Below are 25,308 nucleotides of genomic sequence, written 5' to 3' on the forward strand. Positions count from 1 at the left end.
TGGAACCCAAAAGGGCTATGCCTGGAAACAAAAAGGGTTCTCTTATGGGGACAGCTGAAGAACCCTTTTGGAACCCTTTTTTTCTAAGAGTGTATGGTTTGGCTGAATGTAAACTGAATTCAAAAGGCAGAGTGATTCATGCAGTACACACCCCCATGTTTCCCCCGCCTCTGCTCTCCTCAGATGTAAGACACATGACATCATTAAAAGGGAGCTCTCAAGCTCAGTGTGGGTTCCTCGTGTGGGTAGACTGTGTGTGTGTTTGTTTGTGTGTGTACGCACAAGCGTGTGTGTCTGTGTGGGAGAGAGAATGAAGCCATCCAAAGCGCCAGACCCAGTGGTCCATGCTCGCTGTATGTGTGCCCTACTGGAGGCTCTCGTACTGGGATATGCTCACTCCCACATCAGGGTAGAGGCTGGGGCTGAGTGAACAAGGGAGTGGGAAGAGAGGAGTGAGAGAGATGGAGAGAGCCGGAGGGAGTCGGTGGGAAGAGAGCTCTGCCCCACAGCATAGAGAGGGTGTTTTTAGGTATGGTACATGCACACACAAACACACACACACACACACACAGAGATCAATCTAAATACAGTTGCTGCTGGAGCTGCGTTGATGCAGTTACTGTAATCTTAGGATTTTGTAAAGATTAGCTCAAGATTGATCTGTTGTTTTTGAAGTCTGTAACATTGTACGTCTGTTTCATACATTTCTCCTGGTTTCAGTCTCATTGAAAAGTTTAAATATGAATAGTCTCATTCCAAAATGCAATACATACATTTTCTGAAATATTGGTAAATTAGCTTTTATTGTTTAAAGAAATGTTGAAGGACATTGGGTTGTTCAATGACAGACATGTATTTGTTTAAAATCTGTCACTTGATGGTTTAATTTCAGAGAGACAAATAATCATGTTTTTTTTGCAAAATGCTTTATATCAGCCTCACTCTCAGAGAAATAAGTATACTGCTATGTTTTATACAGTCAAATGTAACAAATGAATACATGTTTAATAAAGAAATGTACAAATGATACATTGCATTTTTTTTTAAAGATGATTCAATACAGTAATATTAGATCTGTATGTAAAACATTTACATTTGACATTTTAGTAATTTAGCAGATGCTTTTATCCAGAGTGACTTACATTACGTTTATTCATCTTAAGATAGCTAGGTGAGACAACCTCATATCACAGTCAAATATACCGGATACAAACATTCCATTCCAGCTAAACAATGGATACAGAGCGTTTTGCAACAACAACAACAAAAATCTATGAATTAAAAATCTGAGAACAGTAATATTTTACACACACATGAAGGTACCCATAAGCCAAAAACACAACTGTGAAAAATTGGTGGATATAGCGTTTTGGAAATAAACTCTTTAAAACAAACTCTATAAAACATAGATACAGTACATATGAAGTTCAGCAGAGGGTTTCTCACCCTGCTTTCTCTGTCTCCTCTCCTCTCAGATAGTTGGCTGCAGCTCAGACACTCTTGGCAGAATCCTCTCATATTGACTTTACCCTGCCTTCTATATGAGTTCTCTGTGTTCTTCAGGAAATAATGAACAGAAAGCCCAGTACAGCATTCCCATATGGTCCTCTACTGACTAGATGTATTACACACACACACACACACACACACACACACACACACACACACACACACGCAAACACGTACACATGAAAGTGAGCATGCACATACACACACATACATGCCTACAGTCATACACGCACACACACACATGCACACGCACACACACAAACACACACAACCATTAGTCATCATCTGTAGTAGTGGTCATATGGTGTATAAGTCATAGTAAGGTGGGAGGAATAGAACAGAGAAACAGACAGATGCGTTGTCCTGATCTTTTTCCAACACAGCTTTAGTCATACTGGATGTGACTGTGTGAAAAGAAAGTGGCTTAGGCTCAAAACACGCTTCCTAGTGGTCTCTCTGGTGAATTGCAATGTGTGTGGCAAATAACAAAACATTAAAAAACGCTGACCTGGACTGTGTTCATTAGGCGGAGGTGTAAAGTACTTAAGTAAAAGTACTTTAAAGTACTACTTAAGTCGTTTTTTGGGGTATCTGTACTTTACTTTACTATTTATTATTTTGACAACTTTTACTTCACTACATTTCTAAGAAAAATAATTTTACTTTTTACTCCATGCAGTTTCCCTGACACCCAAAAGTACTCATTACATTTTGAATGCTTATTAGCAGGACAGGAAAATGGTCCAATTCATGCACTTATCAAGAGAACATCCCATGTCATCCCTACTACCTGATCTGGCAGATTCACTAAACACAAATGCTTAGTTTGTTGTTTATGTCTGAAGGTTGTAGTCTGCCCCTGGCTATCCGTAAATAAAAAAAAGCAAGAAAATTGTGCCGTCTGATTTGTTTAATATAAGGAATGTGAAATTATTTATACTTTTACTTGTACTTTTCATACTTAAGCATATTTTAGCAATTACATTTACTTTTGATACTTCAGTATATTTAAATGCAAATACTTTTAGACTTTTACTCAAGTAGTATTTTACTGGGTGACTTTCACTTTTACTTGACTCATTCTCTATTAAGGTATCTTTACTTTTACTCAAGTATGACAATTATGTACTTTTTCCATCACTGTCATTAGGCTATACGATAGAAAACATTTTGCAATGGAAAATCATAATTAGCGTTACTGGACAAATCCAGGTAGTCCCTCCCTGTTTCAGTCCGTTTTCTTCCGTTTAGTGCGTAATGAACATGATCCTGTATTACATGAGACTAAATGTACTGTGCTGTAAAGTGGCTTTGTTTCAAAAATCATATCGTAATTATATTGTAGAGGAAAACACTGTGTAATCAGAGACAAAACATGAAGGCAGACAGACACAAAGTGGCGCCTGGTCCAGAAGTCCAGTCCTCAGACCCCTCGGTCACATGCAATGGCATGAGCCAGCGGACAATACAAGACAACCAGGAAGTCTGAGGGAGGGAGAGACCACTCTGACACTGGGGGGGTCCTGAATTAGGGACACACACACACACACAGCTCCCGGATTCCCCTGAGGGAAACAGGAAGTGAGACGGAGAGAGACAGGCATGCGCTGCAGGAAGTAGACCCTGTGTCATTCCATCTCTGAACAGCTGTGAAAAGAGTCCCTCCTCTCTCTCTCTATCTCTCTCATCCCTTGCCCTCTCCTCCACCTTTACTACCCCCAATGGATTCATAGTGCTTTTCCAGGAACCCGAAATGACTGCTCAGTGCAGTGTACTGTGCATAGTAACCCTTGACCTCAGCTCTTTGTCCAGCTGCTGAGAATGGTACAGTATGTGGTTCTCCAGGAGACACCCGGGGCGTGAGTCCACTAGTCTGGCCAGAGGCAGGGCGTCAGTCCTGGGGGAAGTGGTGGTTAAATGTGGGGTGTGAAGGGTGTGGAGAGTGGTAAGGGAAGGTTAGGTATTGAAGGAGGCGTGGGGTGAGGAGGGGTAGGTATGGGTGCGAACAGGGAGAGCGGCTGGAGGAAGAGCGAGAGGAAGCCGTTGGAGGGAGGGGTGTGTGTGACAGAGAGAGAGAGCGAGAGAGAGCAGGAAACCCTGCTTGGTGTGGCGGAGGAGAATGGAATGTTTAAAAAGAACACGCTTCGCCTGCAAATGTCCAGGATGAGGGCGTCTGCTCGTGCCGCTGTGCGTGTGTCTGTGTGGGAGGATGTGACACTCATGTTGACTTGGCCACTCACAGGATATATGAAGAGGAGCGTGACCAAACAAGGGATCAGAGAGGGAAGTGTGCATATAGGTAGACGAGAGAGTGAGAGAGTGAGTGAGTGAGAAAGAGAGACAAACCATGGGTGGAATGGGGCACTAAAAGTGAGCGTGAGTCAGAGAGAGAGTGGGAGAAGAAAAGAAGAAGAGAAAGAGAGACGCCATCAGCTGCATTTCCTCTGACACCTTTTTCCTAGGAAGGAAAGAGGAAAAGGAAGAGAGGAGGAAAGGAGAATGAGGGGAAGGGAAGGGACGGGACAGGGCTGGGCTGGGCTGGGCTGCAGAAGCAGACTAGCAGGCTCCTTTAAAGGAGTCTCCGTGTTGTCACACACACACCTTAGGGGCACCACCCAACACCCACATACACACACACGCACACTCTGCCACCTTTAATCAACCTCCCACACAGTGTATAACACCCACAAACACTTCCTCCATCTACAGAGCACCACCCAACACATACAGAGCCACTGTCTTTAATAAACCCACACATACAAACCTGGAGAACACCGCCCACACACTGTAAAAATGTTCCAGTAATGTTTACTGTAAATTACTGTCAGGGCAGTAGCCAGTAGGTTACTGTAAATTTACAGTAATTTACAGTAGGTTTACAGGACCTTTACTGAAACACAGTAAAGTGCATTACTGGAAACACATCCAGTGCATTACTGGAAGCACAGTGGTAAACGTTGTAGATTTACAGTGCAGGCAGCTAGTGCCAACGATGGGCAGTACTTCTGTTACATGTATTTGATATAGATATTTCAATTGTTTTAATACCTATTTTATAATTTGTATTTCACTGGCTTGAATTACCATTAATGTATTTTGAAACAGTTTAATTAGAATATATTTTGTATTTTCTTATACAAATATAAACTTGCAAGTAGCTTGCTTAACTACAACAATATTCTCGGTAATGGTAGCATAATCTTTTTACTTGCTATGACTGTGATATGTTCTTGTTTATCTTCCTAAGGATCTATCCCTTTTTTTCAATTTTCGCCTAAAATGACATACCCAAATCTAACTGCCTGTAGCTCAGGACCTGAAGCAAGGATACGCATATTCTTGATACCATTTAAAAGGAAACACTTTGAAGTTTGTGGAAATGTGAAATTAATGTAGAAGAATATAACACATTACATCTGGTAAAAGATAATACAAAGAAAAAAAACAACTGGTTTTTTTGTACCATCATCTTTGAAACGCAAGAGAAAGGCCATAATGTATTATTCCATCCCAGGTGCAATTTAGATTTTGGCCACTAGATGGCAGCAGTGTATGTGCAACGTTTTTAGACTGATCCAATGAACCATTGTATTTATGTTCAAAATGTTGTATCAAGACTGCCCAAATGTGCCTAATTTGTTTATTAATAACTTTTCAATTTCCTATTCATATTGGATCTCTTAAAACTTTTACATTCCCGTGTAGCTTACCAATAAAACGGTCCGACGGTGAAATAGTCAAACTCCAAAATATCGCTATTTTTAAAACAAGCAATAGAAAGCTGGTTGCAATTTCAGTTTAATCCAGCAGAAAAAAAACAGAACAAATATTATGGTTAAACTCAAATATACTAATTGATTGAAGAAAATCTTTGTAAATGATATCATAAATAAGACTGGTGGACTTGTTACACATGCAGTTAACAAAAATATATGGAAATGTCTGCTCTATCCAAAATTACAACCAATTTATTGCAGAAAATAACATACTTTTTTGTATTTTTTTTGGGGGGGGGGGATTAAAACGGTATAATATTTGTAGAATGTTTTATATATATATATATATATATATATATATATATATGTATGTGTATATATATATGGGGATACAACCATCCCAGCTCTGTATATTTTGCTGCAAAGAGACAGAATCATTAGATCACTTGTTTTGGTACTGCCCATAAAGTATGTAGCTTGTTTTTGGTCACATGTTGAGGAATGGTTGGAAATTGCAACATTTACTTGGAGCTAACTCTGCAAATAGCACTGCTGGGTGATTTGAAAAGTCATAGTCAATCAAATAATAATATCTTTAATTTGAAATTGTATCTTTATTTTACAATTTGTAGAAACTATTAGAATAGAAAGGTTTAGAACTTCTTATGAAACATCACAGCACAGTGGAAAAATATATGGCAGCTAAAAGATTATATATATTTAAAATAATATATATTTACAAATAGAAAAATATATGGGGATTGGAAATTATGCAGATATTTACACTGATAGAAGTCACAATCTATCTGCAATATTAAAGCTGATCTACCCCCTAAAAAATAAATCTAACAAGAAATAATTAATCCAACGTAAGTTAATCATAAAACAAACACCAAAAATAATTAATTTAACTAAGTAAAGGCTTAAGACTTATTATCACTCTGATCTGTTCCCTATACACATCAAATTATTAGGTGTCTACGACCACATATCACCTCAATTGGTACAGCGTTCTCAGTAAGGGGTGCAACAAATATAGCCACTTACAAGGCATGCCTCGAAATATGTTAATGAGCCAGAGATTTATTCCCCACCCACAACATTTTCCCACAATGCACCATAATTCACAGTATGCTGCTATAAATATACAGCAAATCAGGTAATGAAGTGCTTTACTGTAAAATTGTATTATAAAATACATTTTACAGCATTGTAGGGTAATGCCATTGAGCCCCCATAATGCATTGCTCTTTACAGTACTGTACTGTAATATAGAATAACAGTAGCTAACTGTAGATTTTTGCTGTAAATGTACAACAATTTGTTACAGTGCACACATCCACACCAACCACACCACCAACAGCACACCAAACACTCCCAATATATCAATTCCTTTTGTTTTATAGACAGGGGTTGACAATTACTACTACAAGTAGCATTATTATTATAAAGTACTACTACTACTTCTACTACTACTACCTCAGCAGTCAAAACTGATTGAAATAAGGTTTCTAGTTCTGATCTTAAAGTGCTTTTAATGACGTCACCTCAATATAAAGTGTAATATTGGGATGCAAACTTAAAATTGATTACATTTCAACTCTATATCCGACATGGTATAGGAGTTTTCACTTTTCTTTTATTAGCCCATAACCATGTGTGAGGTGTATACTTTCCTTTCAAAGTAGATTTGTTTAAGACTACCAAGAAACACTCTGTGTGACCCTGATTTAGCCCACTGCAGTAAAAGGTTAAAAGAGCAGGGCAGACAGCCCACACACCCACACCCCAGGAGGGCAGTGGGGTAGAATGTAAAACAAGCGGGGCTATCTGGAGAGAGATAAGACGTGAAGTTATGCCTTGGCCGCGTGACTATGACATCACGGCTGCGTCTCTCACTCTCCCCCTGGGCTAGACGACACCACCGGCCTAATATAGCCATCAACATTGCTGCCAGACAGACACACAACCAGGAACAGGGGCTAGTCTGGCATGCACTTGCTTGGCTGGGGGTTGTGCGCATGTGTGTGTGTGTGTGTGTGACGTCTCCGTTACATCAGGCTACGCCGCAGTCCAGCTGACTGAGACATTCCAACATGGCTGTAGAAGATTATCTTATTTAGAGATTAGTGTATGTGTGTGAGAGCTTGCGTGCGTGCGTGGTCATGGGATCATTGTCACCATAGGCTAAAGGTATCCTCTGTGCTCTGTGATGTGATGCCACTAGGTTATTGATTGCGTGTTTTGGCATAATGCTGCTTTAACTGTCAATTACCTTATAATCTGGGGTTTCTGAAATGTATGGACATAGTAGATCACACACAATTCAATAAGACATATTACAGGGGCATTTTCAGTGACGTGTATTTAAAAAAAAAAACATTATTATACTTCTTTACATTGTGTTATATAGATTCATGTGGTTGACTTTAAACGTCTGTAATAATATATACACTGATTTATTTATTTACATTTGAAAATCATTTAAACTCAGCTGAATGTATTTATTTGAATCATTTGAGGTTTTGTTTAATTATATTAATGTTGTGTCATATTTATCACATATTATTTATTGGTGTGACAGGCAGGGGAAAGACTAGGTTTAATTCATTACCAAATTAAAAACAGAAAGTAATTAACATAAATTGTACATTAACCACATGAAAGAAGTTAATTTTCACTCACGACACTTACATTAATTTAAATATTATTTGTTGATGAGATATTTCTCAAATGCCAATTAGGTAAACTGTAAAAACAAGTGTTTAGGAATTGAACGCAAAACTAAACACTTTTCTGTAACACTTTTTAAACACGTCAAGGCATTTAGAATTGAAATGAAAACGCGTCACAGTGTTTAGTAAACACCAGAACATGTTTATTCACTGTAACACTTTTTAAACTCATGAACACGTTTATTCAGCACAAGGCATTTCGGTTTTAACGCTACTGTACGGTGTAAAGCTGTATTTGCATATTTCCCAACATGCCTTTCAAGTGAAAATGAGAGACACCCACCCATGATTGTGTATGTTAGTGACAGAGACATGTTTGTTTCATTCTAAAATAATTATTGAGGTTGTCACTAAGTGAAAGTCTAAGGGGGATGTGTACTGAATGAAGTTATGGGTTTATCGTCCTCAATGTAGTTGTCTGAAAATCCTGGGTCATGAGCTATGTCAGACCTGCAAGTCACAATGATCTGGTTTGTGGACTAACTAGTAATTCCTATCAGAATCCAGCCAAATGTAGGATACACCATAAATTGGACTGCGTCATCACCCATAGCCTGCACTCAGAATGACTGCTATGGTAAAGATGTAATAAACAAGACTACCTAAACCTTTTAAACTGGAACAGCCATCTCAGTATTCTAAAAATCAACCTGCTACAAAGCATACTGGGAAATATGATAATGAGGCCCCTCCCACATCTTTTTCTCTCTGAGTGACGATAGGAAAGTAAACACTAGTGTTTAAAATCTGAACACAAATCTGAGATACATTGTGTTCTCCATGTTGGAAACTGAGTGGAAAAAGCTGCCTATCATGTTTAACCTGGCATTCTAAACAACTGTGTTTAAGATGAGAACACTTATTGGCTAATCTAAATGCCTAATGTTTAAGTTTTAAATACTGACGTTTAGGTTATAAATGTGTCACATGTTTCATGGTTTTAGAGTGTATATTTTTAAAACGCATTACACTACTTGTTAATCATTTAGCTTCAGCCCTCTTAAATTGCAATAGGAATTGAAATATTCTTAGAGCAGTGGTTCACTGGGCAGGTTCTCTCTCCCTCTCTATCTCTACCTTTTAACGAGGTCAGTCACCCGTTAAAGTGCTGTGTCTTTGGGGCCGGCCGGCAGTATTCCCAGGGTGCTGGGCTGTTGGGGTTCACACCTTTTACTCTTCAGGAATCTCTGGAATTCCCAGCTTCATTTCCACTGTGAGGCGGGAACACCAATCGCCATTGTGTGTGTGCGTGTGAGTGTGTGTGGTGATATGAAAGACCCCGCCTGTGTGTGTTGAAATACATAGTACTACGCCCGTACATCCACCCAGAGAAGAAGCAGGGAGTACTCTCCGTGTTAGACCACAATAGAGTGACTCACACACACACACACACACACACACACACACACACACACACACACACACACACACACACTGCGTTATCAGGGTCATTTCTGACACTGCTGCTCAGTGATTGTTCGGTATTGCCTTATTGCATCGCTACAAAAGTATGAATGTATTTACAGTAGGTGACTTTGAATACGTCCATTGCTTGACTTACAATTTGGGTCATTATTTACTGTATTGATTCTAATGAATATTATGTCAAAATGATTGATTGAGATGTATAATGCATTTACAGTACAGATGTAGGATCTTCATTTGAACGAAATGTTCTGCTCCGAATTTTGCAAACTTGTAGTGTATTCAAGTTTTAAAAAGGCTTCTAAAGTTAGTAATTTCCACTTTAAAATGTCAGACTTGATTTCCCCTAACGAAAAAAGTATAAACCCCTACAAAAAATGTCCATTAATTAAAGTCCACATAATAATGAACTTTTCCTGTTGCTGCAGGATTATTTTTCCTGCTGTAGCAAGATGGCTCAAATTAAGATCCTACATCCTTTATTTATAATGAATTCACTCATCAAATTAGTCTTACATTTTTCTGAATCTGATATATCGCTAAATTTATTTCAAAGTCACTGCATATATAAATTAATATTTAATATGTGTATACATTTTAAAACATGTTTTACGCCAATATTTAGACTTTTCCAGAACAAGGAATTACATAACTGTAATTTACTAATTTACTTAAATGTACATTTGAAATAATTGTTTTTAAACTCACCTATGGGGAAACAAAAGTCAGCATGAATTGTACAAATTTTTCTGTCAACTATGGTAATCAACAATCCATATCATTTTAAATATTTAATTGTAATTTTCAACAATTAATTGAATTCTTCTTTTATTCATTATACAAATGAATTGTATACATATTTTATAATTTTCTGTTAAGAATTTGAACAATTTATTTAGCTGTCTAGAATTATTACAGTAAAAATCTACTTACACACCTGAAGCAAACATACTTTTCTTCTAAGAAAACACATGTTAAGTAAAACATCAAGACTCTATGAAATATTGTAACACAACTTATTCAAAACCCTCTTGTACAGAAGTAATACTCATCCTACTCTAAATCAGAAGAATATGATTCTCTGCCATTGCAGTCATTACCTCCCCATTACGACTTTCTAGCAAATTAAAGGTAATTCCAGCTGTTTGTCCCCCAGTTCTAGAGTCCTTTAGCCAGTCATGGCTCTGAGTCATGCTAGCTAAACCACACTAACGCTAGCTGGCTACCAGAGCTGAGAGCCACTATTGAACACAATGAGAGACTTACAGAGAGCAGTAGTTTCTCTGTGCTGCTGACACATGGTAAGCTGTGATTCATACACACACACACCCCCACCCACCCTCTGTACGTTCTGTAGTAACTGGGTTTCCTAGAGCCCCACCCAACCACTATGCATTATGTAGTAACTGGGTCATAACAATAATTTTATACTGGCCCCCAAAATATCCGTCATTTCAAATGTATATTATATTCATATTTTGGCATCATTTACATTTCCTAATTTACCTACTTCAGTCATTTTGATTTCCTACTTCAGTCATTTTGAGTTTCTACTTCAGTCATTTTGATTTCCTACTTCAGTCATTTTGATTTCTACTTCAGTCATTTTGATTTCCTACTTCAGTCATTTTGATTTCTACTTCAGTCATTTTGATTTCCTACTTCAGTCATTTTGATTTCCTACTTCAGTCATTTTGATTTCTACTTCAGTCATTTTGATTTCCTACTTCAGTCATTTTGATTTCTACTTCAGTCATTTTGATTCCTACTTCAGTCATTTTGAAATCCTACTTCAGTCATTTTGATATTCTACTTCAGTCATTTTGATTTCTACTTCAGTCATTTTGATTTCCTACTTCAGTCATTTTGATATCCTACTTCAGTCATTTTGATATCCTACGTCAGCCATTGTCTTTTGAAAGCCACGAGAGTATCTGTAGTGGTATAACGGTGTCTTTACGTAGCTACAGACTCCAGCTCCATGAACGTGTAAGGTTTTAGTAGCCAGAAAAGCAGTGTGGGTAATACAGGTCACTCTATCCTCAATGTGACTCACGCTGTCCATTTAAAATAATTATGAATGGACTGTGTCAGCCCCAGACGTTTCTCCCACATCCCATACTACTATGACTGGTTGTGTATGTATGTACGTTTCTATTTTTGTATCCGTATGTGTGTGTGTTCATGCTGTACCACTCATGCACATGTGTATTGTGTGTGTGCATGTGCACATATGTGTGTGTACACAAGTGTGGTAGTCTTAACAGAAGACCATATAGAGCGTAGTTTGGGTGCAGCTCTGGGATGAGTCACATGCCCTCCTCTGACTAAGTTCCCAACTATGTGATTCTGGGAGAAGGCTCAGCCCCATCCGAACCCTAGCCCAAACCAACCACTGGGGAAGAGAGGGGTAGGAGGAGGGCAGGGAGGGAAGGGTGTTGTAGTCAGGAGGAAGAGGATACGAAGGGCTAAGGTAAGGCAGGGAACACCCAGTGGTGAGGGGTAGGGTCTGAGAGGAAAGGAGGGTAGGGCTGGGCTGGGCGAGGACCAGTCGGCAGGTAGGGTATGGAGAGATGGGGCAGGGGTTGAAAGTAGGAAAATTAGGTATAGGTTAAACTAGGGAGTAAAGGACGGGTAGAGTGTGGGGGTTGGAAACTTTTTGAAACGGAAAGTTTGTAACTTTAAACATATAAACAGAAATGATTACTTTTAACATTTGCAACTTTTAACATTGAGTCGGAATGTTTGTAACTTTTAACATTAAAACGACTTCATACAAGGAGTGTCATACTGCACATGCACTGTTCTGGTCAGGTGTCTCTATACATCTGCTGATTGGTTGAGCTACCAGCGTGATCAGGGATTTGTATTGGAGTGGCAGTTTCTGAGCCTCTTCCTGTACTCTTGGTAACAGAGTAAGGAAAGTTATGGTTGTGAGAAGGTTGCATGGAGGTGAGTACCGGCTGATGAAGATGTTTTTCTCTGTCGTTCTCTCTACTGGACATCCAAGCTTCTGTCTTGTACATGTCATCAGTGCTGTGGTGTCTGATCGCTCAGCTTATCTTCCTGTTTCTCAGGTGTCTCAGCGGAGACTGACTGTAAGTCCAGGTACTTTCTCTGTGGTGTAGACTAGAGACAGTTCAGCGGGGACCATTGCGATGGGATAGAAGTGGAGGGTTACAGTTTTGCCTATGAGAGACATTTGGGATATACAGGACTCTCACTGTTTGTTTCAATCAATCATTCATTCAGTCAATCAACAAATCAATGTGTACATCTCGCAGATGATAGCGGTACTAGAATCTGTGTGTTCAGTGCTGTCTGTCGTTTCCCTATTTTACAGGCTTTTCTACAGACGCCCGACACTTTGGTAGGGGAGTTTCCTGCTTTTAAAGACCCGAGGCGAACACACACACACACACACACATACACACACACACACAGAGAGAGACACAGTGCACTACTGAAGCTGCCTCTGCCGCTGCCCGACATTTCTTTCCTCTCCCCTCATCCTCTCTCCTCCTCTCCTCCCTCTCTTCCTTTCTTTTTTTCTGAATGGGTGTCCTCTCTCTAACCTCTCAATTGAGAGGAGTGTAACCGGACAATGCCCTTCACAGAGATAGGCTCCGCCCCTTTCAGCCAGGCTCATAGACTATAAGAGCACAGAGACTCGGCTCGGAGTGTGTGTAACAGAGAGTGTGTGTGTCTGTCTGCGTCAGAGGGACGGAGGGAGAAGGAGAGCAGGGGAGCCAGAGAGGGAGAGAAAGAGAGGGAGGTAGGCACAGAAAGAGAGGAGGACAGAGAGAGAGAGAGACTGAGGGAGAAGGAGAGTCTTAGTGCTGTGTAACATATGATAGTAGTTTCTCTCGGCAGGGCCGGGCTGTGAGAGCGTGGTCGGCAGCGGTGTCTCGAGTGTGCTGGGAAAGCACCTTTATCCCAGAGGGACTCATACACACGAGAGAGAGAGAGAGAGAGAGAGAGAGAGAGAGAGAGAGAGAGAGAGAGAAAGAGAGTGTGTCGGCTTCAGCACAGCACAGCGCTGTCACTTTAAGCCTGTTACTGATTACACTCAGTAACAGAATGCAACTGGAGTAGAAAAAAATACTGACAGAGAAAGAAGGAAAGAAAGAAAGAAAGAAAGAAAGAAAGAAAGAAAGAAAGAAAGAAAGAAAGAAAGAAAGAAAGAAAGAAAGAAAGAAAGAAAGAAAGAAAGAAAGAAAGAAAGAAAGAAAGAAAGAAAGAAAGAAAGATGTAAGGACAGATTCTTTTGAATTTGGTTTAGTTTAGTTTCACAGAAACTGTGAAGTTGTGGAAGGGTGAGAGACAATTATCTCTCTCTCTCTCTCTCTCTCTCTCTCTCTCTCTCTCTATTCCTGAGAGTGGCAAACTGGAGGGGAACCCCAGATTATCTGCTAGAGAGAGAGCGGGGACAGAGAAAAAGAGGAGGAAGAAGAGGGAAACAGACAGAGAGACAGACATACCGAGACAGTGAGAGTCATAGAGAATGAGAAGGGGACCTTTCAAACCTGGTAAGAGGCTTCCAGACGTCAGGAGGAAATGCTCCGAGAGGGTAAGTGAAAAAAATAAAAATCTCAGCTAACACTGCTGCTTCTGATGGATGTCATATGGTCCACGTTAAGGCTGAGAAAACGCTCACAGATCCTCCATAGTTAGACCAAACTAGAGAGAAACAGAGTTGTTAGAATCAGGACAGATTCTTATTGAATAGAAATATACACTGCATTTAGAAAATAGTGACATCTTTGTGACAGAGATCCTCTCTTTAACTGTAAGGCCTGTAAGAATAGGAAGATGTGTGGCATTTTTTTGGATTGATATTTGTGTGAGGTACTTTAGCTGAGTGCTAAGTGATAGATTGACTGTAATGTGTTAGTGCTGTGCTGTATTAAATGGGGTTTACTACTGACAGTGTTACCTCATAGTTTGTCTATACTAGTGCAATTGCAAATAGCTAATTCACTGTTACATAGCTGTTACATAGTAATAGCGTATAGCTTGGGCATCGTTGGAATGATCCGGATACAGCTGTATGAGAGAGCTATAGCTCTTCTGCAGTCTCCAAATGTGAGTTCTTTAAATGAGCTGTAAATAGTACATGCGATATTGTATAGGGCAAACTTCATTTTTTCATCATTAGGATAACAGTCATATTATGTATCTGTAGTCTATTTTATCTATTCAGTCGTTGACTTGTTCTGTTGGATTGATACCATATCTCAGAGGGAATAGTAATGTTGTAATATCATTTCCTGTCTCTGCGGTCCCCCTCAACCTCTGTCGTGCTGTCTCCCCCATAAACTTGGGTAATGGTACAGTCCACTCCTTGTACCCAATGGCAGAAGGCATAAATTAACTCAGAGCACAAAGGATAGGGGGATGCGTTGTAGAAGGGGAAGTGAATGTATACTATATCCTACCACATGCGGAACTCAGTGCTGTTTCTTTATGAATGGGCAGTCTGAGTGCACGATCTGATTGGTTGAGAGAAGAGAATAATTCCTGAATGGACAGCAGGGTGCAATCACCGGTGTTTAGAGTAACCTTCTGCGGTTGCCTTGCTCTCCCCCGGTCACCAGCTGTCCCGAAGGTTGTGTGTGTGTGCGCGTGTTTGCAGTGTTTGCATATGTGTGTGGGCGTATATGTGTGTGTGTGTGTGTGTGTGTGTGTGTGTGTGTGTGTGTGTGTGTGTGTGTGTGTGTGTGTGTGTGTGTGTGTGTGTGTGTGTGTGTGTGTGTGTGTGTGTGTGTGTGCGTGTCTGCGTATGTGTGTGTCCAGGTTAGTCTTTTAAGGTTTAATGTCCATCAGGCAATGATATGGTTTGATTTGATTTTGTATTTATTTACTCAATTGGGTTCATAACATACATTTGTTGTGGGGTGGCACTTCCCTTAGAGTTAGGCATTACTTCTGGTCCTTCTCTCAGGGGCGTGACAGGTCTTGAATTGTAGTGGCATACTAACCTAATTACTTTAGTGCTGCTCGTACAGAAACAAATGGAAACAAACGTGAACAATGGCCATCCTAAAATTAGATCTCAAGGCTACCTGTCATAGACATGGGATCCCTCAGAGGGCACTTTGTGTGTGTGTGTGTGTGTGTGTGTGTGTGTGTGTGTGTGTGTGTGTGTGTGTGTGTGTGTGTGTGTGTGTGTGTGTGTGTGTGTGTGTGTGTGTGTGAGCGTGGCCCAAGGAATGTGCTCACAGACAGCCCCTGCATGCTAGTCCCTCTACACTCCCTCCCACACACTCACACACCCTTTCTCTTTGTTTTACTGCAGTACAATGATATCCAATCCTATGGCTCCACCTCATATAAGTCTGGTTCCCTCACCCTCCCAGTCCAACTGTCTGGCCAACAGTCACACTCATGCAATACTTTCTTTGGTCGTTTACTGAGTGTGTGCGTGCGTGCGTGGGTGCGTGTGGATAGTAAAACAAGGAAAATCTGGACAAGTGGGGACATTATTTTAAGCTTAGGGGTTAGGTTTAGGGTTAGAGTTTGGGTTCAGTTTAGGGTTAGGAGTTAGGGTTAGGGGTTTGGGGTTAAGGTTAGGGTTAGATTGAGGGTTACAGTTAGGGATTAGGGAAAATAGGATTTTGAATGGGAATGAATTGTTTGGTCCCCACAAGGATAGTAAAACAAATGTGTGTGTGTGTGTGTGTGTGTGTGTGTGTGTGTGTGTGTGTGTGTGTGTGTGTGTGTGTGTGTGTGTGTGTGTGTGTGTGTGTGTGTGTGTGTGTGTGTGTGTGTGTGTGTGTGTGCGTGTGTGCGTGTGTGCAGGTGCTAAAAGTCAGCCATAAACTTTGTGAATTGTGTTTCTATCTGCATATCTGTGCTTATCGTGCCTGCATTTCTAGACTGTGTGATAATCATGCTGATGTCGGTGAGATGCGTCGCCGGTGTCTTGATGGTTGAGATAAAATTCTCAGAGGTAGATAATGTTGGAATCTGCCCTCTATCTTAATTCAATACCTATGAACTCTAACCTGTCCTTCTTGGCAAAGTCTGGCAGATGAACATCTTTCCATGGCAGAGTATTTTGGTGGTAAAAGTAGGGTTGAATAATGTGAGGTCATCAGTTCACTGTGCCGTCAGTGTTGGCGGGATCTTTAATCACGTCGCTAGCCGAGGTCAGTTTCTATAACTAGAGCAATCCTATTGAACTCCCATCTATAGCTTTCCTTTCTGCATGAGCTGATTTTGCTTTGTTTATACAACAATGGAGTCACTTTCACTGGAAGTCTTATCATTCGCAGAGAAAGGAGTTCAGGCAAAGAGCTTAACTTAGACGTCACAAGAGCTGCTCGCTGCGTTTGGTTTGATGTCACCACACTCAAGTGTGTGTGTGTGTGTGTGTGTTTGTGTGCGCTCGAGGGGTGGAGCCTTTCTGAAGGTGTGTGTGTGTATTCAGGTACGATAGGTTCCAACGGTTCTCCACACACCCATCTGGTACGGTGTGTGTGTCCCTATGCCCATATATGGCTGTAGCTTCCCCTACCTGGCGCCTCACCGAGAGTGCATTGAATTCTAATAAGTTGGGGCGCCGGAAAGAGACCCTAGAGTGGAAGCACGTCATGAAACAGCAGGATGAACGAGCAAGGCCTGAGATCTGTGTTTGAAGGAGATATTTTTTCCTACTGTAATCAGCTGGAGCGATGACTCACAGGGTACATCAGTTATTCAGATGGGAGCCAGTAATGAGTGTTATAGTGAAACTCTTTATCTACTGCTGACTACACTCACAAGAGATTGGATACATAGAAAACAGAAAAACAGGGATTTTCCTGGCTGATATTGCTACTATGGGATCTCTCATCAATTGCACATTTTCAACATAATTTGCCGGAAACGTATGGTGCCAATCAGCTATTCAGGTTAGAATTCAGTAAGCTTAAAGTTCAAGGGAAGTAGAACGTGTATCTGACCTTAGAGAGAGTTCACCTTCTAAAAGGTGCCTGAAAGAGTGGCTTTACATCATTTATTATTTTCAACACGTTTTCCACCCATTGGAACAATCCTTACATTCATCTATTGGAACATCATTACAGTAGGACAATACTTACCCGGCAAGGAAGATACCGTGATCAAGAAGGTAGGAAGAGGGCGAGGCTCAGCTATTGCACTCTGGCTGTGCTGACCCCTGCAAATTCAACAAATGGAGCAGTGTAATGCTATAGGACTGAGCATAGAACCAGTAACCCTAAAGCAACCAGGGAGAGAGAGACACATTCAACTCAGCTCCACAGGATCTAGGGATCTTGGACCATCGTCCATCCAGCTTTCTCTCTCTCTCTCCTCACTTTCCTACTGTCTGTCTGTCTGTCTGTCTGTCTGTCTGTCTGTCTGTCTGTCTGTCTGTCTGTCTGTCTGTCTGTCTGTCTGTCTGTCTGTCTGTCTGTCTGTCTGTCTGTCTGTCTGTCTGTCTGTCTGTCTGTCTGTCTGTCTGTCTGTCTGTCTGTCTGTCTGTCTGTCTGTCTGTCTCTCTCTCTCTCTCTCTCTCTCTCTCTCTCTCTCTCTCTCTCGATTTGGGACGAGAGAGGTTGCCAATCCTTCATAAAGGCACTACACCAGGAAGCTTCCCTTTCCTCCTCTCTTTCTAGATCCTCTCCTCGCCCTGCCAGCCCTTTCCCTTCCGTCCAGCCTTTTGTAAGGTCCCACAGACACCCCTCTCTTGGCTAGGGATATGAATGGGTCTGGGACTGGGGCATAGGACTGGTACGGGGTTACAGGGATGGGGCTGAAATAGCTTCTGGAGCTGGGCCTTTAGTTGTAGGCTCCAGGACCACTGTTTGGCCGAGCAAAACCCAGATGAACCATTCAGGGTCCCTTTTCACTTTCAAACTGTTACATCTGCTCTGCTTTACCCTAATAAAGCAGATGCTGTATTAGAAAGAGAGGAAATGAGAGGGGGGGGTTGGGTACTGTATCTAAAACAATTGGAATTGGGAACATTGTGGTAAACGGGATGGCAGGGACATTCAACGTTCCATGACCTTCATGTCTCCACAGACCAGGAAATGGCTTCCCTCTCTCTGGTTGGACTGTTCCGCAGATCCGGCCGAACCAATCAGACCCTCCAGATCTGGCCCGGCGGAACGTTGGAGCTGAGTATCTGATTGGCCGATGCTCTGATGGTCTGATTGTGCTGAAAGAGGACCAGTTGGTGAGAGTGCTGTAGACTAAGGGTTGGTTATGGATATTGTTCATCTCTCATGTGAATTGAATTTAGTGGAAAAGCAACCTGTGGCTCTGAACTATGGATGAAAAGTGGAGAAATAGAAATCATACTGCCTTGTCTTGGCCTCCAAGCTGATGATAAGTAATAACGAACATGGCCTGTCCTCCCAACACACACACCCACAAACACACCCAACTTACACATCCTACACACACCCACACACACATGCCCACATACTGTATACTTCAGTAAACGCCAACACCCACACACATCCACACATACATAATACCCAACTGCCACCCAATAAACACACACACACATACACACACACGGTGATGGTCGCCCCCTGCTTTGAGGCCAGGCAGGGTAATGATTAAGTTCCTCTTGGCTCCTCTTACTGTGTGTCTGTGTGTGTGTGCCTGCCTGCGTGCTTGCGTGCGTGCGTGGATGTGGTCAGGCCCAGTCATCTCCCAGGCAGCTAGGAGGAAACCCACATCAACTGAAACACACTCCAGGAATAGGCTTACGCTTATATATACACACACACACAGCGCTGGTGTCAACCCTTCTTTATCTCTCTTCACAATGTTTTATATTGTGTTCTATATAAACTCATGTGACTATTACAGCTTGTATTTGGATGCTTGCTGGCTTGAAGTGTTGTAGATTTTCTAACCTACTGTATCTAAAAATCAAATGGTATTTTGCTTTTGTCAGTGGAGTTTGGACTAGTGTACATCAGTGTGAACAGAAAAGGATCCACTCCAATGGCTGTATGGTGTGTGATTGTGCTTCCATTGACCTTGTCCTGCTGAGTAAGACTACAGATGTAGGATCTTAATTTGATCACTCTTTTGTTGCTGAGAATTTCCCTGCACAGCAGGAGATACAAACTTGTAATGTGTTTGAGTTTAAAAAAAGGCTTCTAAAGATTGTCTTTTCCACTTTGACATTTCAGATGTGATTTACCCTAACAAAAAATGTTTCAAACCCTATAAAATGTCCATGAATTATAATCCACATAGTAATTCACATGTCCTGTTGCTGCATGGTTATTGTCCTGCGGTAGCAAACTGGCTCAAGTGAAGATCCTACATCTGTAGTGTCCCTCTCAACCGTAAGGCTTTGAGCTTCACTGGAAACAACTGAGCCATTTACATACACTTGACCACTTCTGATAGGCCACAATGGCAGCATCACATGGGTGCACGCCCACACGCCCACACACACAGCATTATCAAAGGATGGAAAGAAGCAGATAAGATAGAAGGATCGAGAGTGGAACATACCCTATCACCGTATCACTGATCATGTAAACTAAGTCTAACTGGTTTAGGTCTGTTACCATTACACACACAAACGCAGTCACACAATACTCACGCTTTAATGTTTTCACTGGGTTTGCAGTATACTCCAGCTTTGCTAATCTCGGTTAACCCAGAACTAAATTCTCACGTAGTTGGTAAGCTGCTCGATTAAGTTCTGGATCCGTACGTGTTAAGAGAAGAGAGGAAGAGATACTAGAACGAGGAGCGGAACCGGAACGAGGAGCTCCACCCTCTCTTTTTGACAGTTACAGGCCAAATGTCCCCTCCCTTTCCGAAACTCGAAAGATGCTAACAACTGCGAAATCATGATTTGTTCGAATAACCAATGATGAAAAAAAAAAAAAAACACTGGAACTAATGCTGCTCGTTATCCCACACATCCCATTCCTTCCCCACAGATTCTAACGTACCAGTTATGTAGATCTGTCCACGAGAGACTGACACTGTAAGTCTTGATCAAGTTATGATCAGAAGGGAAACATGAACCCCTGTCGCTGACTTGTTGCATTGTGTGTGTTATAGGTGTCCTGAGTGGACCAAGCCGCGGTCACCAGGGTGACCATGCTCACCACAGCACTGTGCTGTCAGCCGCCCTGCTGACCTTTCAACTACCACCAGACATCAGCTGTTCTAATTCTAACATCTGTCTACAGGTAAGACTGAACTTCAGCCCTCCGAAGTCCTATTCCTCAGCCAATCAGCAAGCTCTCTGGGGACTGGGCATGCTCAGTAGCAGGGTCAGGGTTAAAATAGTGTTCTCTTCCTGAATTAAAAAAGAACTGAGCATAATTAAAATGACTCAAATTGACCCCAGCCCTGCTTTGTAGCTCAGTGGTGCCTCCTGCTTGCTCGCGCAAGTCATGGATTGATTGATTGGCAACAGTTGTGTTTAGCCCTCCTCTTTCATTCCCTTCTCTCTCTCTCTCTCTCTCTCTCTCTCTCTCTCTCTCTCTCTCTCTCGCTCTCGCTCTCGCTCTCTCTCTGTGGAATGTACCGGGTCCTTCTCAATTCATTCATGTGGATCCAGGAAGCGCATTCCTCCCCACAGCCCCAGGCCATGCTCCACCACCCTACCACACATACAGTACACAGTCCACTGCCCAGTAGTCACTATTGGCCATGCTAAAAAGTACAGAAGTGACAATATCATCCGAAGTTTGGCTCGTCCCATTGCCTAGTTGATCTAGTGATCTCACTGCCACCACCTCCGACTGATGTGGCACTACTTTCCTCTCTACAGCAGTCATCACCAATGTCAGCCCTGCATCACATACTCAACCCACTCAACAACTCTCTCTGTCTCTCTCTGTCTCTCAGTCAACACTGCAACTCCTACGTCAGTCTTGACATGGGACTCAAACTCACTGAACTCATTGAACTCTCAACAATAATGTCATCACCAGCCAAAACACTCCAAGAGCACACAATTCTAGAAGGAGAAAGGGCCCTAGTTTTGGGCCACAAAGATTGCTAGAATCAAAAATAGAGAGAGAGAGAGAGAGAGAGAGAGAGAGAGCTAGTTGAGTAGAGTACTAGACTGCTATGTTTGATCAATATGGTCATGCGGCTTCAGGTATGCAGAGGCAAAACTGGACAGAGGACAAGAGGGAGAGCCCAGCATACATACCCCTCCATCCTCCATGTGTCCATTCCTCCCCTAGATTCCCCTCTTTCCTCCCTCTTTTCGCACAGTATGCATCCTTCCATCTCTCCCTCTCCATGTTCTGATCTGCCTCTCCATTTGTTCATCCATCTCTCAATATCTCTCTCCTCTTTACTCTCCTTCACTCTATTCCTTCCCATGTCCTCTCCTCTTCTTTCCTCCCTCCCCCACTTCGATTAGGTGGTTGAGTTTTCCCTGGAGGGAATTATGTATGATATTACGGTAAATAACTGCCATGATAATCTCATACAGATTTGTCCACATATGACTTATTTTGTATGGTACTCGTGGAGGGTAAGCTGATCCTAGATCAGTATTAAAGTTTGTATCTAATGGTTCAGGTTAGGATTTGGAGAGGGTAAGCTGATCCTAGATCAGTAGTAAAGTTTGTATCTAATGGTTCAGGTTAGGAGTTGGAGAGGGTAAGCTGATCCTAGATCAGTAGTAAAGTTTGTATCTAATGGTTCAGGTTAGGAGTTGGAGAGGGTAAGCTGATCCTAGATCAGTAGTAAAGTTTGTATCTAATGGTTCAGGTTAGGATTTGGAGAGGGTAAGCTGATCCTAGACCAGTAGTAAAGTTTGTATCTAATGGTTCAGGTTAGGATTTGGAGAGGGTAAGCTGATCAGTGCCTAGAGCAAAGTGCCTAAAGGAAACTTCTCCCTAAAAGAGAATGCAAGTGTGGCATCAGAGTCACTGTGGAGCTGACATGACAGTGGCTGCTGCCTCCAGTTGCCCCAGGCCTAATGGGAAAGAATGTCAGGAATCTGAAACTGATAATGCCATGCTTAGAGATAACTATAGAGAGATCATTCCCATATCCTTCCCTCCCCTCACCCCATCTTCTCTGTCTGTTCTGTCTCTCCCTCGTCACCCTTCTCCTCTTCCTTCCCCCCTCCCCTCTCCTCTCACCCCACCCTCTCTCTGTCTCTCACCCCATTCCCTCTCCTTGTTTCTTCTCCTCCCTCCCCCTTCCTTCTCCTCTCTCTTAATAGCTGCAGTCAATGTTGCCTTATTGATTCCTTACCCAATAATGACCATCTCTTTCTCCCACTTTCTCTCTTTCTCTCTCTAACCAGAATGGACCCAATGATCATATGAGGATGAAGACCATGATGAAGGCAATGCAAATTCATCAACGTGGATCCTTTATCTATATCTGCAGCCCCCCCCGCCTGTATTTGTGTGTGGGTCAATTGCTCAGTAGGCAGTGTAGATCCTGTGTAATTATCAGCAGCTACATCTGGCTACTGGGTCTCTGAACACACGCCACTGCCCACTTCCTACTTCCGGCCTGGTGGTACATCCCATTACCAACTGATTGGCTAATTGCACATTCAATTTCTCTCTGATTGTCTAGTATGTTATCATATGGGCTGTTACATCTCATGACAGTACAGGATGCTCTCTATGCCTATGCTTGTCATTTCCCCCAAAAATCTGAATATTTTTTTCTCTCTCTTCTCCTCTCAATTATTTTCTCCCTCTGCACCGTCCTTGGCGAGAACCATTCAAACTCTTCTTGGTATTCTTCTCTGAATTGTGCTGTTTTCTAAAAGAGAGAAAAGAGAATTGACGAGAGCAGAAAAAAAGCGAGCCAGAGTTGAAGGAAATGTCAAATGTGTCAGGCACAATAGCACAGAGCCTTTAAGAGAGGAGAACATTGTTTAGGATGTGATGCCTGCCGTTTCCATAGAAATATGTCTATAGAGAACAGGCAAGATGAAATGTCACATTCTCTCTATGATCACTCAGTCAGAGACAGTGTGCGCGTGGGTGGGTGTGTGTGTGTGACAGCTGACGAGACATCTTTGCTTGGTCCTGGACCTAGCATACAATGTAGATTTCTGTGTGGTTTAAACTACAGCTACATTGTCTGCTGGGTTTCAGGCTGGCAACAAAAGCAGCCTTCAACAGCTAAATGATTCAATAACTCAACGAATCAAATCTTCGATAACTCAACGAATCAACTCTTCAAGAACTAAACGATTCTACTCTTCAAGAACTCAACGAATCAACTCTTCAAGAACTCAATGAGGTAAGTTCACATTCATTCCGCCACTGTGTCAAATGTTTCACCTTAAAAATACAATGAAATGTCATATCTTTTAATAAACATCTAGAAAAGTATATGGTCGTGCGACTGGTTTTTCATATGAAAGTGTGAAGTGTTTTCAGTTTATTTTTTTAAGTGTTATTTTATAGGGAAATATCACATTGGGAAAAAACTATATTTGGCTTGACAATGACATCACTGGAGTAGGTAAGAGTACAAACAGAGCTGGGACCAGCTGGAGAGAATCTAGATGGAGTCTACAGGGGCAATTTATTTCTCTAGAAATGATTTGTATTTAGAATAAATACCTGTATAAAATAACTCAAAGCCAGACATATACTGATACTTAACATGTCTAGCCACAGTTGTTTAAATTTCCCGTTATGGAAAAAACACATTAATTTCACATGTGAACACGTGATCTCAGGTGATCATGTGATTTAATGTGAAGCTAATGACACTATACGTTACAACATTTGAGCACGTGAAAGCCCAGGTGTCAAATTTTATTTAAAATATTTTACTTTAAAAGGCATAATTTACATTATTACATTTAAACAGTCATGGTTCCCTGCAGGTTTTATATAGCTCCCGGTTTGTTCCAGGGACGTCCCCAAGGACGCTTTTAGGACGTTCTCTGAACATTGTGTTATGGTCCGGTGGAGTTTTTTTTCTAGCTGCTGTAAAAATACAAAAAGTTCCGTGTTTTTACAGCAGAATTAAGGTATTAATGGACAGTATACTGCTATATACTGATTACTTGGGACTCAACCTCCCTTGGGATTTATACTCTCAACCTCTTGGCTGCTAGCCACCTGAAGTTTCTGCTGCTCCACCAGGTCTGTGGACACAATGGAGATTCACAATATATTTATTGCCAAGAATAGATTTCTTGCAGTAAAAATAAAGTAAAAATGTACAGCAACTTTAAGGTGTTATTTTTATAAAATGACATTATGCTGCTGTATTCTGATTTCAGTTACTGTAAAATTGTCTGTAATTTTGTACTGTGACCACAATTGTGACTCAGCTTTAAAGATGCACAATGCAGAAATCGCTCCACAATTTCCTGGTTGCTAAAATTCTAATAGTTCGCCTGATTTCAGTTTATGTGACATAACAAGCAAGTATAGTGTAGAGAATCGTTGTACCATCCAAACGCTGTGAAATATATTTTCCATAACCCAAAATAATGTGTTTGAAGCTGGTGTACAAAACCAAAAGACGCAAGAACAAAAACTAAGAACGGGAAGCATAGAAATAGATCTACCGCTTCTTAGACTTGCTTTCAATGAAAATGACAGACCTATAACACACATTTCTATGTGAATTTGGTCAAGTCGCCCCCAAAATTATATATTGCAACTGAAATGGGATTTGAGCTCATAAACTCTTGGTCGTTAGCAGCCTGAAATGTCTTGCTACAGTGCAGCTACACCACCAGATCTGTGAGCGTGAAAGAGATACTGTATGATCACAGACATTGGCAAGAATGCATTTCTGCACTTTACTGAAAGCTGCACAGAACCAAGTAAATAATGTCCAATTATCACCACCAACATAGCAGTCCTCAAGGACACATAACATAGAGTATACATTTACGCCTTTGGGATTTGAACTTGCAACTTCTTGGTTGGGGCGCAGTTAATGTTTCTGCAATGCCACTAAGTTTATACTTA

The 25,308-nt window shown here is 41.5% G+C and overlaps 2 long non-coding RNA genes across 2 annotated transcripts in view; both read left to right on the forward strand.

Moving 5' to 3' along the window:
- The window catches only part of LOC145862563 (uncharacterized), a 9,489-nt gene extending 8,460 nt beyond the window's left edge, over positions 1-1,029 (forward strand). The window contains exon 2 of the long non-coding RNA XR_014382014.1: positions 1-1,029. This exon is cut by the window's left edge and continues 2,119 nt beyond it. This is a non-coding gene — a long non-coding RNA (uncharacterized LOC145862563).
- Positions 1,030-11,181: 10,152 nt separating this feature from the next.
- LOC123729555 (uncharacterized) lies at positions 11,182-23,703 on the forward strand. The gene is made up of 3 exons (XR_006761180.2): positions 11,182-13,955; positions 20,435-20,565; positions 22,653-23,703. It is a non-coding gene; the product is annotated as an uncharacterized LOC123729555 (long non-coding RNA).
- The last annotated feature ends 1,605 nt before the right edge of the window (positions 23,704-25,308 follow it).

This window comes from Salmo salar, chromosome 21 (genome assembly GCF_965601325.2).
Source record: "Salmo salar chromosome 21, fSalSal1, whole genome shotgun sequence".
In the NCBI taxonomy this organism is placed as follows: domain Eukaryota; kingdom Metazoa; phylum Chordata; class Actinopteri; order Salmoniformes; family Salmonidae; genus Salmo; species Salmo salar.